General features: G+C 39.2%; 1 long non-coding RNA gene across 6 annotated transcripts in view; it reads right to left on the bottom strand.

Moving 5' to 3' along the window:
- LOC122553517 overlaps positions 1-17,342 on the bottom strand; it is a 102,830-nt gene that overhangs the window by 52,132 nt on the left and 33,356 nt on the right. For all 6 annotated transcript variants that reach the window (XR_006312750.1, XR_006312749.1, XR_006312751.1 and 3 more), the window contains one exon: positions 14,762-15,815. This is a non-coding gene — a long non-coding RNA (uncharacterized LOC122553517). The remainder of the gene's footprint in view (positions 1-14,761; positions 15,816-17,342) is intronic.

The following is a 17,342-nucleotide window of genomic DNA, read 5'->3' as shown; positions in this document are numbered from 1 at the left end:
GATTCTGCCAAGAAATGTCCAAGCTATCCTCAATCCAGCTTGAAAGACAAGAAGAAAGAGCTGGAAAAGCAGGGGGTAATCAAAAAAGTAATGGCTCCTACAGATTAACAGTGAAATAACCTGAAAAACTGAGAACATGCATTGAGCCAATGCATCTGAATAAATCATTTAAGAGAGATCTTAGCACCATATGTCAATCATTAAAAGAATGTTGCCACAACTTGCAAATTTGAGCATTGGAGAGCTAGCCAGGGTATAAACCTTCAATGCTCTCAACTAAAGTCAGTCCAAGCGAAAAGTTTGGACCTGCCACTTCATTCATGGTAGAAAGTGAACACCAAATATACTGTGGAAACTTCAGACACATACACACACATGTGTAAATAGCCAATCTGAACATAAGAAATAGGAGGAATAGGCCATCTGACCCTTCAAGCCCACTCTGCCATTCAATAAGATCATGGCTGACATTTTTGGGGACTCAGCTCCATTTACCCGCCCTCTCACGATAACCTTTAATTCCTTTACTGTTCAAAAAATTATCTATCTTAGCTTTGGGAAGATATAAACTCCCCATCTGCACAGAGCACTGCAATCTAAATATGGAAATAGAACAAGAGTCACCACAGCAACAAGTAACATGGGAATGACACTTCCCAGAAGAGGAACATCAACTATTTGAACTACAAGATGCATACGGGCCAGTAAGAGATTAGCACGATTTAAAGACCCTGGGTTGATTCTTATGACATTTTGGTTAAGCATCAATTTTGTTGAGTTTCATGGAGGGTTTCTCTCCCTGAGGCCAAGAAAGACTTGTCACAGTTTCATCCCAAACTCACCTCATGATCTGCTTGATGTGCCCCTGTAACACCTCCTTCATCCAATGCTAACTCGATTCTACTATCCAGCTATAGTTGGATGAATACACGTGAATATCTCTAACTCCATAATCCAAGGTATCTCAGATGTTGAGAGCATTTTGGAAGGTACAGAATGTTTTGAAATTTTGTTTGCTTTCTTTTGCTATTGAGGGAATATAAGGTTTATTTGTATTCCCTGGCGAGGAATGTCTCCACCTAATTGTGGTTGCAATTACTATTGGTGCAATCTTTAGCTGGTTTTATGATGCAAGTCAAAAACATTAACTCTTTGTACCTTCTTCAGTTAAAAGATAATTACCATTAAGAGAGATTTCAGGGTCTCAGGGACAGTGTCACTGGAATTCAAGAGTACGTAATGATCCAAAATCTTTACCTTCACTAAATGCACAAAATGAGTGCCGGGTCCCTTCTCTGTCTGCATCCGGAAAGAACAAACCAAGCTCTAAAACGTCTTCTAGTGGCCAAACATGTTTGACTTTGATGCCTTTTCTTCACTGCCATTTAAGCTTCTCATTTGAGAGAAATGGATGGTCTGCATTATCTTGCTCCAGAACTGGGGTTAGAGCATCTGTCATGGAGAATGATTCCTAATGCACTGACTCGATGCCTGCATCTTTGATACCAGAAAACTGAAAAACATTTAAAGCTAGCCAGATGCTGATGGGAGAATCTCCCAGGAAGCCTTCAACCAGGGAGAATTAGGGAACTAAGTAAACTTTCTAGGGGTTGTGACAGAATTGTAGAATCATACAGTAGAGAAAAGCCCGTTCAGCCCATCAAGCTACACGAACAAAAAGTACTCCAAATCTGCATGGATCCCACTTTGCAGCACTTGCTTCATAGCGTTGAATGATATGATATTTCATGTGCTTATCTAAGTACTGTGTGCTTTTCCACCTCAACTACCATTTTAGGCAGTGCATTCCAGATTGGCACAACCCTCTGGGTGAAAAGAAACTTTCCTCAAATCCCCTCTAAACTTTCTGCCTTGCACCTTAAACTTATGTCACTTGTTATTTATCATTCAACTAAAAGGAACAACTGCCTCTTATCCACCCTGTCCTTGTCCCTCAATCTTATACACCTTGATCAGGTCACCCGTTCAAAAGCAAACAACCCAAGCTTATCCAGCCTCTCTTCATGGATAAACTACTCCAGCCCAGGCAATATCCTCATGAATTTCCTCTTCACCCTCTCCAGTACAATCAAATCCTTCAGACATTGGTTATTTGCAGGATAAGTGAATAACTTCTCAAAACTGCAACATAAGGAGAAAGGAATTCTTGATTAAAATTAACTGCAGAATGGTGAGAATTCCATTTGTAATTTGGTTTTGAGATACTGTACAGTGTTAACTTAATAATGTTTGTTCAATGTCTTTCGTCAATGAAAGCCTTTTGTTTATAAAATGTTTATTCTTTTTGTATGGCCCTTTTAGCTTAGAAATGTCAGCTTCGATATTCAAATTTGTTTTCAAAAGTTACCAGTCTAACAGGATCATGAGAATACATTCAAAATTTTGAAACAAAAGCTAACTACTCTGGAAGGATTGCAGTTCTTAAATGAAGGAACTATCACAAGTTAAATGTGGGTCCAACTTTCAGAAGATAATACATAGTATTGAAATTCTTGAGCCATGATCCTGACAGTTAACTCCCTACATAAATTTTTGGAGAGATTTATTTAAAGAAATTAGAAGAAATTTAAAGGAAAAGAAAAACTTTCTTCCGGAGTCCATGTCCACTGGAACCCACTAGTGAGTGCCAGATGTGCCTTTGGAAGTTCATTCTTTATGCTAGGCTCCAACAGTGAACTAAGTCCTAGGCTCAACCAAGCAAGCACCAATAGATCCTGTCCCCCCACTAATGACACTCCTCTGTATTGGGGTGGGAGGGGAGAAGGGTTGCTCCTCACCAGACATCTCAAAGCAGCACTAATGCAACTATATCATTACATCAATGTCATGGATTTTCGAATGACCAGGTAGTTGTTATGTCAGCACAGATCAAGATTTAGAGATGCCAGTGTTGGACTGGGGTGTGCAAAGTTAAAAATCACGCAATACCAGGTTATAGAACAACAGGTTTAATTGGAAGCATTAGCTTTCGGAGCACAGCTCCTTCGTCGGGTGGTTGTGGAGTACACGATTGTAAGACACAGAATTTATAGCAAAAGTTTACAGTGTGATGTAACCGAAATTATACATTGAAAAATACCTTGATAGATTGTTAAGTCTCTCATCTGTAGAAATGACCATGTTAGTTTCACTTCTTTCACATGTAAATCGCAAAACATTTTTAAAAAAAGTTACATTCTCAAGTAAATTTTAACAATTGGTGTCAGCCCAGATAATGTATTGAAGGTGTTATCCCCCTGTGTGCTGCGGTCTGTGCCATAATGTTTAGACTGATTCTAATCTAAAAAATGAATTAGCAGAATCTTACATGGATTCATGCAGTTTTTGAGCAAAGTACAATGTAACTCTGCAATTATGGCACAGACCACGGCACACGGGGATAACACCTTCAATACATTATCTGGGCTGACACCAATTGTTAAAGTTCACTTGAGAATGTAACTTTTCAAAAAACGTTTTGCGATTTACATATGAAAGAAGTAAAACTAATATGGTCATTCTAACAGATGAGAGACTTAACAAACAATCAAGATATTTTTCAATGTATAATTTTAGTTACATCACACTGTAAACTTTTGCTATAAATTCTGTGTCTTACGATCTTATACTCCACAACCACCTGATGAAGGAGCAGCGCTTCAAAAGCTAGTGCTTCCGATTAAACCTGCTGGACTATAAGCTGGTGTTGTGTGATTTTTAACTTATCACAGATCAAAGTTGCGCATGGGGACCCTGTGAAATCCCAATCGTAACATAATGAGAAGGAATTGCCCAGGAAATTTAGTTTTCTGCTAGGCAATTCAACTACGCCTGGAAGCCCCTGAAAGTGACCAATTAGATGGCAGTCTAATGGCTCCGATGAATAAAGTAAAATAGCTACTCAGGAAAAGTTGGACTAATAAATCCATAGTCTACCTCAAGAGACTGTTAAATTGACCTCATACTTTACCTCACTTACCCTCAACTATATCTACCCTTACCTCTAACAGATCCTAGACCCTTACCCAACACCCCTTCCCCCATGCACACCCAACAAATCCTTACCCCTGCATCTGAACTCCTTCCTCCCCAGTCATATTTGACACAACCTCCAAATATGCTCCCCCACCTCCTTCGTCCTTCCCAAATCATCACCCCATCCTCATCCCCGACCCCATCTTACCCCTGGATCAGGCCCTCTTCCTCCCACAATCCCGAACCAACCCAACCTGACAGCTCTACCACCAGACCTGACCCAACACCCACCTCCCCTGCTAGACCCACTTTCTCACACTAATGCCAAACTATTCCTCAGTACTATATCACTTTTCTTGCTACCTTGCACCCTATCCATTTCGCACCTGTCCCCTACCAAACTGGCACCCTACTTAGTTAGCACACTGAAACCTTAACCGCTCCCATCAGGCAACCTACATCTGGCACCATACTCTATACATAGCCAGTACCCTACCTAGATGGCATACAATGCCTGGCATCCTACCCACTCCTCAACTGGCATCCTATCTACCCTATCCATCTATCACCTTTCCCTCCCACCATAATATCGTACGTAACTTGGGTAATTACAATTTGACAGACACTGTCTAAGTGGCTGTCTAGAATTTTAAATTTCATAATACAACAGCCAATTGCTGTGAAAAGGGAATGTGATTTGTCTTCTTGTCAGAGTTCTGAACTCTGAAAGAAATGTCAGAAGAGATGTATGTCCTCACATTTCAGAGGGAGCTCTGAGCAGAATCACATTTCAGAAATGTGAAGTTGCCTTTTTTTATTATGAAAAAAAAAAGTCCAGAATGGCAATATGCACATCACTGTCAGTCCTCGGAATATCTGGTCCAATATGAAGGTTAATCTCTCTTTAAAATAATTACAGAATCCTACAAAATGGTTCGCCAAAGTCACATTGAAAATTGAGGTGGTATTGGAATTATAATGCATGTAGGTCAGGAACAAATGGACAATGTTTTGAAACCCCCCCGCCGTAGTTTCCCTGGAGGGGTGAATAACTCCCAGGTCACCACAATGTGACAATACAAATCAAGCAATCTAATGGCTCAGATAGTTAAAAGTCAACTACCTCAAATCAAAGTCAATAGATGGTCTGTTACCAAATATGGAAGTATTACACAATAGTTTTGGGACAGCAGCATCTTAAATTTTGATCTGTATCAGACAGACTGTGGGATATCATTTTGCCAGAATTCCAAGAGATACTATCAGCCTTTAAAAGGAACAAGGGTTTGAGTAAGTGATGGCCTAATGGTATTAATCCGGAGATGCTGGTAATATTCTGAGGATCCTGGTTTAAAACCTGTGATGGCAGGTGGTGAAATTAAATTTTTAAAAATCTGGAATTAACAGCCTAATGATGACTGTGAACCATTGTTGATTACTGGGGGAAAAACCATCTGGCTCAGTAATGTCCTTCAAGGAAGGAAGCAGCCTACATGTGACTCCAGAACTATAGTAATGTGGTTGACTTTTAACAATTGGGGACAGGTATTAAATACAGACTCAGCCAATGACACCCACATCCTGTGACTGAATTGAAAAAAACAAAACAGCAAGGTATAAAAAGTGATGTGCAAAAGAAGCAACTCTGATTGTGCACAGCATTTGACTTCAGTAAATGTAATGTGTTTGCATGGTCATTTAACATTACTTCTCTACCTTTTAAATAACACAAGTCTGAATCATAGTATCATAAAATCCCTAGCATGTGGAAGCAATCATTTGGCCATTGAATCCACACCAACTCTCTGAAGCGCATCCCACCCAGACTCACCTCCCTACCCCATCCTCATAACCCTAAAATTTCCCATGGCCAATCCACCGAACCTGCATACCTTTGGATTATGGGAGAAAATCAGGAAAACCCAGGGGAAACCCAAACAAACTTGGAGAGGAAATTCAAACTCCCCTACAGGTTTCATCATTTGTTTCACTTTACCTTTCACCTTTCACAGCATTTGATTACATATGGTTTCAGTGAATGTAATATGCTTGTGTGCTCATTTTTAAGTTACCGCTTAGGTTTGTGCATTTGGTACGTACACTATAACCCTTTAAGGCCTGATACCATCCTGATGAAATGTGAGCTATTTTTGACCTCATCTTGCCTTTCCCAGAAAATGTTTGACACTTGAAATTCCATTCTTTTGAGAGTGTCTCTTCAAATTGCCTTCACATTGCCCATACATGGTTTTGTTGTCTTGAAGTAAATTAAAAGCAGACACTCCACTTTACCGACCTGCAAATAAGTGGTCATAGAAAAACAACTATGATTGAAAGTGCACATTACAGGTAACTCTGTGGTCTGAATTGCTAGGGGTAGGACAATGACCGAATTCATTCCAGTTTGGGTCAGAAGAAGTTGGAAATGAGCACAAATCCACAATTCCTTTTAGAAGAAGAACTTTGTTACTTATATTAATTACCTCTATTCTTGAATAATTCAAGCATCTATTTTTGTGTTGTATAGCATTAAGCTTTTGACATGGTATGTAAATTACAAATTAGTTATCACTACATGTCTCCTGACCACAGTTACATCATAATGATACCTATTTTCCTTCCAATTATTTCTATAGTATTTGACAGTCCAACCTAGGAGTTTAACATTAAGCTAAAGGTGCTGCAGTATTCTGCCAACTCCCACTCCTTCATGTTGCCTGTTGTCCAACCCTTTCAGTTTTGTATTTTTCATGAGGGAGCCAGTGACGGGATGGTCATATAACTGGACTAGAAATTCAGAATGTATGTGGATGGGGGTTCAAATCCTGCTGTGGCAGCTGATTATATTCCAAATTTATTCATTGAATTTTAATGCAAGTAAGAGTAATGATGACAACTAACATTGCTCATTATAAAACTCATGTCCTTCCTGGAAGGAAACCTGTCCTAATTTGGATAAGCCTCTAGACTCACAGCATATGCTTGACCCTTATTGGTTTCCTTCAGTGGCCTAACAAGTCACAGAGTTCAAAGGCAGTTTAGAGATGGATGACAATTGCTGGTTCACATCACTTCATATCACATACCGAGTGCTTCTAACTTTCAGTCCAGTAGCAGTGCGATGACTGATTCGCTACAGCTTGATCCCTTTGTCACTTCAGTGAAACAATCAACTTCTTGTTTTTGCCTCTCTATTTCCAAGTACTTCAAAGATACTAACTCTTCAAAACTCTCCAAACCCTCATAATAGGAGTTGGTCATTATACAGAGAATGCACTCTAATGTTTTGGTTGAGTGGTAGATTTCAACTATGTATTTAATAATAACTACATAAAGGAATGGGATGTTATATAGCCAAATGTGCAGATGATACCAAGTTAGAAGGTGCAATAGGGTAGGTAGCAAGTTATAAGTGATCAATGACAAAGTAAAATGAACAACCAAATTGGCAAATAAGGAACAGTATGAGGAGGTGTGAATGATCTTTGGATCCAAGCATGACAACATCACTTATTTTTGAAATGCAGGGGATACGAATTATGGAACAGCAATGGGATTTGGGTGCAAAAATTGATAGAAGTGAATGCATCAGAGAAAACAATTAAAAATAAGCCTAAAGATTCAGACATTAAGGGACAGCTTCATTTTTACATACTGCCATGGTGTAATGTCACCTGGAGTTATGAGCTAAGTGTGGGAAACAAAATGTCAAGAAGAAAATATCAATTTTAAGAGGGAGCAGATTCATTAGAATGGCACCAGGGCTTAAAGGGTTCAAGTTTAAGTACAGAATACATAAACCTGAGATTTATTCCCTGAAGTTTAGAAGATTAAAAGATGCCCTAACTAAATGTTTAAAGTGATAAGGGAATTCAAATGGGTGAATACAGAGAAATGATTTCTTCAAGTGTGGCAATCTGAAACAAGACAGTACACAACCTTAAATGGAGAACAATAGCATTAAATCTGGATCCATTTATTCACTCAACTGGTGGAGACATAGGAATGATTTTTCCTGTTGTGGATGCTGGATCATTTGAAATGTTTAAGACTGAGATTGATGTGAGATATTGCATTTTGGTAATACAAACAAGGATAAGACTTGTACAATTAATGGTCGGGCCTGGGTAGTGTTGTACAACGGAGGGATCTAGGTACATAATTCTTTGAAATTTGTGCCATAGGTAGAGAGGGTGGTTAAGAAGGCATTTAGCATGCTTGCCTTCATTGCTCAGATCTTTGAGCATTGGAGTTGGAACATCATGTTGAGATTGTATAGGATATTGGTGAGGCTTCTTCTGGAGTTGTGTGTGCAGTTCTGGTTGCCCTGTTATAGGAAGGATATTATTAAACTGGAGAGGGGTCAGAAAATATTTACCAGGATGTTGCCAGGAATGGAGGGGTTGAGATATAAAGATAGACTGTAAAGTCTGGGACTTATTTCACTGGAGTGAAGGAGGTTGGGGGATATCCTTATTGAGGTTTATAAAATCTTGAGGGACAAAGATAAGGGGAATGACAAGGGTCTTTTCCCCTGTGTGGGGGAGTTCAAACCTAGGGGGCATATTTTTAAGTGGAGAGAAGAAAGAATTATAAAGGACACAAAGGGTAATTTTTTTTAAAACACAGACAGCGGTTTGTGTGTGGAAAGAACTGCCAGAGAAAGTGGAGGATGCAGGTACAGTTACAACATTTAAAAAAACATTTGGATAAATTCATGAATAAGAAAGATTTGGAGGGATGTGGGTCAAGTGCAGTCAGGTAAGACTAGTTTTGTTTGGGAACATGGTCAGAGTGGACCAGTTGGACAGAAGGATCTGCTTTCATGCTGTATGATCTATTTTTGCTAAATAGGCTTATCAAAAGCTTTAATCAGAATTGACCTGAATGATTAACTGTGTTTTATGCTCTCTCCAGATACTGCTAGATGTGCTGCATTTTCCTGCATATTTTGTTATTGCAGACATTGAGCATCTGCTATAATCTGCTCCAAAAATGAATGCTTTATCTGTAAATGATTCTCTGAAACAGAACATTGCCTTGTACAAAAAAAAGGAAGTTTTGTTTTCCCACTGTAGACCATTGTTTGATCAATAGATTTTCCAAAGCAACTTCACATATCATTATGACCCTGAAACTGTACCAAAATGCACAACAGAATTTATCTTGCATGTTGGTTGAAAAGGCAGTTTACTGTCTTGTTTCTACTATGTTTCACATCAAGTAGCTCTTATTTCACAAACAATTATTACAAAATTTCATTATTATCTGAACTAAGAATTAAAAGTGAAAGAAGACAAAAGCAGAAGGAAAAGAGTACTGGAATTTTGTAAAGAAAACAAGCACTTTGAAAAAAGTGTCAAAGCACAACTATCAAGCTATATTTAACTGGGCTGAATGTCAAAGGTAACATCACTAAGAGATTAAAACATGCAGGTCAGTTTATAAGCAGTACACTTCCATGTTACATTATCATCATATTCACTATACACAGTTATCATCACATTCACATACATCCAATACATTCACATGTGTGGAAACTCACACTCAATCAGGACAGCAACATAAAATGGGATTTAATCAACTATATGGCATATGCCAAAACTGCGTTGTTTTATATCATGGGCTGTAGTATTGAGCTCATATCATTTGAGATATATGGATTTTCATAATGCATTTCCTGTCACTTACCAACTGGTAACTGTACCTGTAAAAATAGTGACATCACAGAGTTGAATTCAGTTCACCTGAAAATCTAATTGTGACAAAGGTGCCAGCCATTGCCACCGTCAGAATAGGAAATAGACTGATGCCTGTGGTAAACTAAAGATTCAGACTGGTAATTCCAGATTAACTGAATTCAGGGGCGGCTGTTTTATAACCAAGCCAACCAATGGGAGTAGCATTAGGTAACACTAGGACCTAAAATGACAGTCAAACCTGTAACAACTGCTGCAAGAAGATTTCAATCGTCCTGAACGAGAATGCACCTAGAGATATTTTTAACATGAATGAGACTGGACTGTTTCTCATCTTTTACCAGATTGTTCTCTAACATTTAAAAATGAAATGTGTAAAGCAGAACCTCAGTCAAAAAACATGTCACTGCTGTGGCCAGCACTAATATGAATGTCCAAAAACCTGCTATCTCTTGTAATAGAAAAGTCCAAGAAGCCACGTTGCTTTGCAAGATGCTACCCACACACAGTATGAGCCGAACAAAAAAAAAACTCCAGCATGTTTCAGGCATGGATCAGGAAAGTGGGCACAAAATGTATTAATGGAAGCAAAGGAAGATTATCACCCTCATGACCCCAAATGCCTGCCTGTTCACCCACATTTTTCCATGGCTGAAACTGCAAGGGCTATAGAGATCCTCCAGGATTTCACATTGCAGTCTAAAAACAGAGTAAAGGTATTTAACTGCATTGACAACTTGATAGACTGACTGGAGGAAAGAATGCTCAGCAGCTAAAGATATTGGAGTTAATCCACATAAATGCCTTTTATGATACAAGATAAGGCCATTTTAAGGCGTGACTGAATTTAAAAATAAACACTCATTCATATATTTATCACATTACTTTATTTGCTTTCTTTTTGTACATAGACCTGTTTGCAAGTAAATCAGGATACAGGGGCATCTTTGACTATCTCAATACTCTACATAACAAGAAATTACAAGTATTCCACATCACCATTTTACTGTAGTTTTTTCTTAACTTGCTATTGCCTGGGAACAACAGACTGCTGAGTCTAACACTTTTGGGGATACGTTGTTAGAGGGGATTCTGAGAGACAGGATCTACAGGAATTTGGAGAGGCAAGGACTCATTTGTGATAATCAAAATGGCTTCATGCATGGGAAGTTGTGAATGTGTTTCAGTTTTTGGAAGGGGTGATCAAGAAAGTAGATGAAGGCAAAACGGTAGATGTTGTCTCCATGGACTTTAGCAAGGCCTTTGACAAGATATTGCATAGTCAGTTGCTGAGTAAGATTAAACCTTGTGGGATCCAGGGAGAGCTAGCCAAATGGATGCAAAATTGGCTTGAAGGTAGAAGACAGAGGGAGGTGCGAGAGGGTTGTTTTTCAAATTGGACGCATGTGACCAGTAGCATGCCACAGAGATCAGTGCTGGGCCCACTATTATTTGTAATTTATATAAATGCTTTGGATGAGAATTTAGGAGGTATGGTTACTACTCTTGTGAATGACACCAAGATTAGTGGTACAGTGGATAGTGAAGGTGGTTATCTGGGAATATGAAAAGATCTTGATCAACTGGGCCAGTGGATTGAGGAATGGCAGAGAGAGTTTAATTTAGAGAAATGCAAAGTGTTGCATTTTGATAAAGCAAACCAGGGCATGACTCACACAGTCAATGGTAGGGCCCTGGGGAGTGTTATAAAACAAAGAGATCTAGGGGTACAGGTTCATAGCTCCTTGAAATTGGAGTCACAGGTAGTCAGGGTGAAGAAGAAAGCTTTTGGCATACTTGCTTTCATCGGTCAGAGCTTTGAGTATAAGAGTTGGGACAACCTGTTGCAGTTGTACTAGACATTAATGAGGCCACATTTGGAGTACTGCATGCAGTTCTGGTTTCCCTACTATAGAAAGGATATTATGAAACTAAAAAAAGAGTACAGAAAAGATTTACTAGGATGCTACCTGGACTGGAAGGCTTGAGTTATAAGGAGGGGCTGGATAAGCTGAGACTTTTACCCTGCTTATTAGGAGACTGCGGGGTGACCTTATAAGGGTTTATAAAATCATGAGAGGCATCGACAAAGTAGATAGCCAACAGCTTTTCTCCATGGTAGGGGAGTCTAAAACTAGACAGCATTGTTTAAGTGAGAGGGGAAGAGATATAAAAGGGTCCAGATGGACAATTTTCTCCACATGCTGCATGACGAATGCCTGGAACGGGCTGCCAGAGATAGCACAATTTTGACATTTAAGAAACATTTGGACAGGTACATGGATGGATGGGTGGGATAATCATGGAGGACTAGGTTAATTGTGAAAACTGGGTGACATGGACAAGTTAGACTGAAAGGCTTGTTTCCATGTTCTAAATTTCTATGGGTCTACCCTTGTTTATTTAGTTTCCATTAAATAGTGAAAGTCCATTAATGATGAAAGTAGGACAGGATTTATCCAGCAGGATTATTGTTTGTGCATCTTGATAATATTCTCTTGGAGAATAATGCAGTGCGAAGCGGTGAAAGGCTCCCTGCAAGGTCAGCTGTACACTAAACATTAGACGTACAAAGTGGTGGTGGGGGTGGGGGTGGTTTAGGGGCTTGTACAATCTATACAATGGATCATGATGGGGAAGGAGGAGGGAGCGCTGACACCAAAAACAAATATCCAGAATTGTGAGAATTATCTGGGATGGTATTCTCAGTCAGAATTGCCAAAGACTAGGTCCATCCAATGGATTATTCGGGTATTATCATATACAAATAGGCCACTTAGTTGCTTGTATTCAGTTTGGTGGAGTACGTGAACATAACAACCAACAGGCCTGCCTGATAATTGAAACCACCAGATGTTATTGTTTTGTTTAATAAAAATTTTAGTTACACCTGATGTAAATGTGTCCTAGATTGTCACATAAACTTATTTTTAAAAGTTATGTTTTACCATAACAAAAACATATATGATCCTCCCAAAAATGTTCAGTTCACTTTGTTTAAAAAAAAGCTACTGCATTCATTCTTTTTAAGCAGTGACCCCTAATTCTAGATTCTCCCACAAAAATAAGAACCCTTTGTACATGCCCTCTATAACGACCCCTCTGGATCTTTTATGTTTTAATCAAATCATTTCTTAGTCTTCTAAACCCCTGGAAATACAAGGCTAACCTTTGTAACCTTTCTTAACAAAACAATCCACTCATTCTAGGTATTAGTTCAGCGACCCGTCTTTGAACTGCTTCCAATGTATTTATATCCTTGCTTAAATAAGGAGGCTAGCATTGTACACAGTTTGCTGAATGTGAGCGTGCCAATGTCCTGTATAACTGAAGCATAATCTCCCTACTTTTGTATTAATCTCCTTGCAATAAATAATAACTTTGTATTAGCTTCCTAATTACCTGCTGTACCTGTATGCTAGCATTTTGCAACTCATGCTCCAAGGTGCACAGATGCCTCTGTATCTCAGAGCTCTGCAATCTCTCACTATTTAGGCAAAGTGTTTTTTTATTACTCCTGCCAAAATAGAAAATCTCACACGTTCCCAAATTACACTCTATTTGTTAAGTCTTTGTCCACTCACTTAACATATGTAGCTTCCTTATGTCCTCTTCGTAATTTACTTGCTCATGTACCTTTGTGTCATCAGCAATTTTTCCACTACATATTTGGTCCCTTCAAAGTCATTGATATCTCTAGATTGTAAACAGTTGAAACCCTAACAACCAACACTCGTTACACCTTACCAATCAGAATATGCTCTGTGTTTTCTGTTAGCTCGCCAATCTTCTATCCATGTTATCTTCTACACCGTGAGCTTTTACTTTTCAATATAACCTTTGTTCTACCATTTTTATCAAATGCCCTCTGGAAATCCATGGACAATACATCCATATGTTCCCATTTATACAGTGTGCATGTTTCTTCCTTAAAGAAGGAAGACAGTCAGCATGGCTTTGTCAAGGACAGGTCATGTCTGACAAATTTGAATGAGTTCTTTGACAAGGTGACACAGGCAGTGGATGATGGTAGTCATGTATGCTGTATATTTGGACTTGCAGAAAGCATTTGAAACAATGTCACATGGTTGATTGGTTTGCAAATTAGAAACGTTTGGGATTGATGGACCCTGAGCAGCATGGAATAGAAATTGGCTAAAAGATAGGAAACAGAGGGTAGGTATAGATGGGCATTTCTCAGATTAGTGATGAGTTGAAAGTAGTGATCCCCAGAGATCGGTGTTGGGACCTTTGCTTTTACTGATTTATATAAATGATTTGTAGATAGGTGTAGAGGGCAAAATCTCTAAATATGCAGATAATACTAAACTAGAGAGAATAGTGAATGTAAGGATGATGCCAAGCAACTTCAAAAGGAATTGACAATTTGACTAAATAGTCAGGTACACAGCAAGTGAATTTCAATACAGGAAAATGTAGGGTAATGCATTTTGATAGAAAAAACCTGGAGGAGATACAATATAGGCTCAATGGCACAATTTTGATGGATGTACAGGAACAGCAGGATCTCAGAATTCATGTGAATGATTCTCTGAAGGCTGTCAGGCAAGTTGAAACAGTTGTTAAGAAGGCGTCTAGAATTCTTGACTTCATAAATAGAGACATAAGGGTATAAAAGCAAGGAAGTGATGCTACACCTCTGCAAATCATTTGGAGTATTGCACTCAGTTCTGAGCAGTTTACTTAAGGAAAGATGTTAAAGTCCTGGAGAGATTGCAAAGGAAATTTTTTAGAATGATACCAGGAATGAGGCATTTTAGATATAAAGAAAGATTGGGGAGATAGGGAGATGGTCACCTCTTCATCTCTTGAAGCAGAGATGAAGAGGTGACCATCTTGAGGTGTTCAAAATTATTAACAATTTTGACAGGACAAAGAAGGATATGCTGTTTCCAGGAGTTGGTATGTCAGTAACTAGTGCTCACAATTTCAAGACTGTCAGCAAGAGAGCTAGAAGTGAGATGAGGAGAAACTTTTTCTCTCAGAGAGTTGTTAGGATTTGGAATGTGCTGCCAACACATTAAAAACAAGACAAGATATGAAAACATCAATAATTCCATACGTACCCCAATGAACCCAAATCCTGGGATGAAGGGGAAGTCATTCATCTCTGCTCCAAGCGCCAGCTGTTTTATCAATTTATATTCACCTTGTCAGTTTCTCTGGAAGAGACGTTGAACTGGTGATAAAGCTTAAAAGTTAAGCAATATTCGAAGCACTTCTGATTTCAGACAATAAAAATAGTCTTTTTCCTAATTCTGGTCGTCTGTCTTTGTGCTTTGAAAGTAAAGCAAAAGAGAGGAACGAACTTCCTGCATTTTGGAAGCTTTTACAATTTTTCTACAAGCACACAGTTCCGTGCCGAGTTTATGGGTCATTTGCATTTTTGAAACATATGTCGATTCAACAACTGATTTTTTTTTCAAAAGCAGGCCAGAACTCGCTGGGAAAGTTCACAAGGGACTAGCTGACTTCCTTTAGAGTAAAAAACTTCGAATTAAAGTTTGAAGTGTAGACTAGCCAAGTTTGCTGGTATCTGCAGAAATACCTGCCCGCACGTTCAGAGTAATGTTTGAAAGTGCAGCCGGTAAGAAAGCTTTCCTCGTTTCTATTTCATTTCCATAGCAGTTGGATTGACTCCTGAAAGAGACCGCGGTTCACATTGAAATAACCATGGTGCACTGGTTAAATTGCCGTTTTATTGAAAAAGAGTTGGTCTAAAAGTGTTGTCTGTTACAGTTTATTGAGAATTATTCATTACTACATCAACATTTAATCTATGGTGTTCGCTGGTTCTTGTAGTATTTTAAAAACTAGATAGGTTAACGGTTATGAACGGTTAACAGATTCATTTCACAACGGTACTGCAGTAAATCCTGTATATTTAAGTAGCTTGTGATTTGTGCATTGTTCTGAGAGGTTTGATTGTGTGTAGAGTGCTCTGAATATTATAATTAAAATTGTTTTCGTCGATGTGCTGTCAGGAATGCAGTGATTAAACCCAACTCCACGTTCATTCTGTGTAATAAATACCACATTCAGCGGCATTCAACGTGCGCTGGAGCATTGCTTGTCCTCAGATGAACTCCACGCCGTGCCAACAATCCAGTTCTGGGCAGTCTGTCAACCAACAGAATATCAAAACAAGAAATGTTATTTGGTTAACTTGACAGCAAAAAGGGGGATGGAGGTAGAAGCGGTGATTCAGCATGCAATACGTGTTCATTGTGTACCCGAGTCTTTGAATGTCTTGAATTCTAAAATATACAACTTCAAGCTATTTTATCAAGAACAATGCTTTGGTCACAATATAATCATGAGTGAAAGATTAATTTAATGGCATTTAGTCCCCTCACAACTGTGACTGAAAACAAATCATAAAATGAATTCCTCTGTGTCATTTTATACAAAAGTTTTTTTAAAATTTTAATCTTGAGTCTACAGTTGGAGGCATAAAAGAAAGAAAAATTGGCATTTATAGTGTACCTTTCATGACCTCTCAATGTCCCACAGGGCAGCAAATGAAGTAGTATCCTGAAATGTAATCATCATTTCAATTATGAAAACACAGCCACCAGTTGGAGCACAGCAAGCTCTCTCAATCTGTAAACTGACAGTGACCTTCCGTTTTTGTGATGCTGATTGATGGAAAATGTTGACCTGGATGCTGGAGTTACCTCCTCCCCTTCAAAATAGTAGCATGAGATCATTTGCATTCTCCTGGTAAGGCAGGCAGGCCTCAGTTACATCATGTCCCAAAGGCAGTAACTCTTACAATGTAGCACTCCCTCAGTATGGCAGTGCAATGTCAGCATAGGCTTTTGTGCTGAAGTCTCTGTAACAAAATTTGATCCCAATACCTTCTAGTAACAGAAAATAGGTGCAGGAATAGATTTTTTTAGATTAGGTTTCCTACAGTATCGAAACAGGCCATTTGGCCCAACAAGTCCATATTGACCCTCCAAAGAGTAACCCACCCAGACCCATTCCCCTACATTTACCTCTGACTAATGCACCTAATGCTATGGGCAATTTAGCATGGCCAATTCACCTGATCTGCACATCTTTGGAATGTAGGAGGAAACCCACGCAGACATGGGGAGAATGTGCAAACTCCACACAGACAGTTACCCACGGTGAAAATCGAACAAGGTCCCTGGCACTGTGAGGCATCAGTGCTAACCACTGAGCCACTGTGCCTCCCGATTCAGCCCTATTCAGGCCTTCGAACCTGCACCACCATTCAATATGATCATGACTGATCACGTAATCTCAGTATCCCAGTCCCACTTCCTCTCCATACCCCTTGATCCCTTTAGCCACAAAGGCAACATTCAGCTCCCTCTTGAATATATCTAATCAACTGGCCCCAACAGCTTCTTGTGGGACAGAATTCCACAGGTTCACAACTCTGAGTGAAGAAATTCTTCCTCATCGCAGTTAGAACATAGAACAATACAGCACAGAACAGGCCCTTCGGCCCACGATGTTGTGCCGAACATTTGTCCTAGCTTAAGCACCCATCCATGTACCTATCCAATTGCCGCTTAAAGGTCACCAAAGATTCTGATTCTACCACTCCCACGGGCAGCGCATCCCATGCCCCCACCACTCTCTGGGTAAAGAACCCACCCCTAACATCTCCCC

The sequence above is a fragment of the Chiloscyllium plagiosum genome, chromosome 10 (genome assembly GCF_004010195.1).
Source record: "Chiloscyllium plagiosum isolate BGI_BamShark_2017 chromosome 10, ASM401019v2, whole genome shotgun sequence".
NCBI classification, from domain to species: domain Eukaryota; kingdom Metazoa; phylum Chordata; class Chondrichthyes; order Orectolobiformes; family Hemiscylliidae; genus Chiloscyllium; species Chiloscyllium plagiosum.
Note: the sequence above shows the minus strand (reverse complement) of the source record. Positions and strands in the feature narration are given on the sequence as shown.